The following is a 3,396-nucleotide window of genomic DNA, read 5'->3' on the forward strand; positions in this document are numbered from 1 at the left end:
TTAAGGACGGCTAGCGCAGATAGCCCTCGTGTAGCTTTGCGCGAAATTCCAAAACAAACAAACAATAGTTTTCGTTAGTCTTAATTCTCGGTCTTCCGAAACACAACCGGATTTTTCATGTTTAATTTTGCACTAAAATATGCACTTTTTGTGTTCTTCGAAAAAAGAATGTTTTCGTCGAAACTTTACAGCATTGGTATTTTTCGAAAATCTCCGGAAAAAAATTATTTTTCATATCATTCGTCTATAGAAATTCACTTGATTTGCACTTTTCAAAATTTAACTATTTTCATTAAAACTCCCAAGATTTAAACGTCTATTTATAATGTATATTCGATTGTACGTTACTTCCGATGAAAGGAAACACATTATGATAGGTTTAAAACGATTCAGTGACATGTCAGTGGATTTACAACGCTAGAAACCGCGTTTCGATACCTCTGGTTGGCAAAGCGCAGCTGGCCCTTTGTGTAGCTTTGTGCTTAACTTCAAACAAATTCTTTCCAAGTACAGTTCACTTTGAAGTTTGTTTGTATGCTGGATATGATAAAATCGTTTTTTAATATGAGATTATTGTTTTTAAAGTTTTGAAAGCAATATCACAGTTTTCATTATTCTTAGTGTGTCGGTCTTATTATTTTTCTAAGAGATAAACACATTCGGATGTTTCACATTTAATTTTTCATTAAATTACGCATTTTTTGCGTGTTTCAAAAAAAGTTATTTTTTCATCGAAACTTCCAAGGCTTAGTATTTTAACCCAAAAGTCGAGAAAAAGTGTGTATTTTAACTCAAAAGTCGAGGAAAAGTGTGTATTTTAACGCAAAATCGATGGAAAGTGTGTATTTTAACCCAAAAGACGAGGGAAGGTGTGTATTTTAACCCAAAAGTCGAGGGAAAGTTTGTATTTTAACCCAAAGTCGAGGAAAGTGTGTATTTTAACCCAAAAGTCGATGGGAAGTGTGTATTTTAACCCAAAGTCGAGGGAAAGTGTGTATTTTAACCCAAAAGACGAGGGAAAGTGTGTATGTTAACTCAAAAGTCGAGGGAAAGTGTGTATTTTAACCCATAGTCGAGGGAAAGTGTGTATTTTAACCCAAAAGTCGAGGGAAAGTGTGTATTTTAACGCAAAAGTTGAGGAAAAGTGTGTATTTTAACCCATAGTCGAGGAAAGTGTGTATTTTAACGCAAAGTCGAGGGAAGTGTGTATTTTAATCCAAAAGTCGAGGGAAAGTGTGTATTTTAACCCAAAGTCGAGGGAAAGTGTGTATTTTAACGAAAAGTCGAGGGAAGTGTGTATTTTACCCCAAAAATAATATGGTATCCTTAAAGAAAAATAAAATAATAGAACTGAAGTTGAATGAAAACTTTGTCTTTTCCTAAGGATTAAATCGAATGTTCTTTGTTTCAGAAACGGAATAACGTAACGATTATAACAGTTTGAAAAATAGACAGTAAACTTTAATATTTCACAAGTATAATAAAAATGATGCATTGAAAATCCCTAAAAATGTCAATTTTCTTTGCCAAAGTAAAATGAAATTGAAGTGAACAACATTTTCATAAAAACATTACAATTTAAACCGTGCCACTTTGAAGATAAAACTGTGTTTTTGAAACGCCAAAATCTGAAACACATTTTCCTCAGAAGATCAAAATCTAATAGGCAAAGGTTTTTTTCATTAATATAATCGCTATACCCTCAGATATTTCCACGTGAAAGGAAACCGATTCTTTAAAAGTGGGCGTAAATATGTATTTTGTTGTGAAAACAGTCAATCCTCCGGTCTTTTGAAGATAGAATTATATATGAAATGCCCACTTTGAATACATATGAAAAGAACATGAAAAACTTAGAAGTAAAATTTTTTCAAATATATATAAAATGTATTTTTGCGAGAAAAAATATGATTCTTTAAAAGTGGATTTGTTTATTTGTAGTTAGTGCAAAGTTACACAATGAGCTATCTGTGCTGTTTCCGCAGACCCACTTAAAAGAGGAAGTAAGTGTGTGTAAGAACGGATATAACAGATGTAGTATGGTTGGCATATTATAACATGTTTTCCTTTGCTTTCATTTACAAGTTTTTATTGAAAACCTAGTAAATAATTACTAGATTGTTGTTACAAGTTAGGCCTTAATGACAGCGAAATAAATATATATATATATATAATGTGTACACCCATTGTTTGTTAGAATATTAACAGTAAAAACTTAACCTGACGTCACATATCTATTGTTTGTTAGAATATTAATAGTAAAAACTTAACCTGACGTCACATATCTATTGTTTGTTAGAATATTAACATTAAAAACATAATATGACGTCACATATCCATAATAAATCATTTTCCAACTTTTTTTCCTCTCTCTCGATAAAAAATTAACGAAATCCCGAAAGGAACGAGATAATGCGTGTTTTCTTCTCTGCTAATCTTCTAATGTTTCATTTCAAGAAATCAGCTTACTATCAACCAACTCTTCCACTAATGAGTTAACTTATCAGTCGCTTCGTTCATGGTCTAACAACGTTAAAGCTCAATGTAATCTCCTTTAATTTACTGTTCTACGAAAGTTGCTTACAATCTGGCTTTCAGTAACGACACTGATAATAATGAATATTCTATATTTACCTTCATAACTTCTAATTACATAACCGCAATGCATTCTCGACTCTTCCCAGCCTGAGAAGTGTGCTCGTGTGTTTACTTCATCAATGTGTTATGAAATTAATTCGCTGAAAATGAAGCCTTAGCGACAAGACTCGTTCTCCGAGTTCGTTAATCAATGTTTGGGCTGTAATAAATTTTAAGAAGTAGCCGTTATCTACTGAACATTTAGGTGGCCATTTCTTAGACGACGTAGAAAACATACTTTGTGAACATAACTTCAACATTACACATTCCAGTAACTTCAGGAATCCAAGGTACTATGAAAAACATGGAAACTAATATTTATTGGATTTCACCAAATCAATTAATACATCTGACAATAATTATTCACTACAGGTCACAAATCCACCCTGTTGACCTGACACTGATTATATACTGCACAGAACGAAACTATATACCACATCGTTATATTGCTGTCCACACTACGATAAACATGGTATTTAGATGTAGTTATACTAGTGTCCACACTGCGAAAAACATGGTAATTAGATGTAGTTATACTAGTGTCCATACTACGATAAACATGGTATTTAAATGTAGTTATACTAGTGTCCACACTGCGATAAACATGGTAATTAGATGTAGTTATACTAGTGTCCATACTACGATAAACATGGTATTTAGATGTAGTTATACTAGTGTCCACACTGCGATAAACATGGTATTTAGATGTAGTTATACTAATGTCCATACTACGATAAACATGGTATTTAGATGTAGTTA

The sequence above is a fragment of the Limulus polyphemus genome, unplaced genomic scaffold, assembly GCF_000517525.1.
Source record: "Limulus polyphemus unplaced genomic scaffold, Limulus_polyphemus-2.1.2 Scaffold9715, whole genome shotgun sequence".
NCBI classification, from domain to species: domain Eukaryota; kingdom Metazoa; phylum Arthropoda; class Merostomata; order Xiphosura; family Limulidae; genus Limulus; species Limulus polyphemus.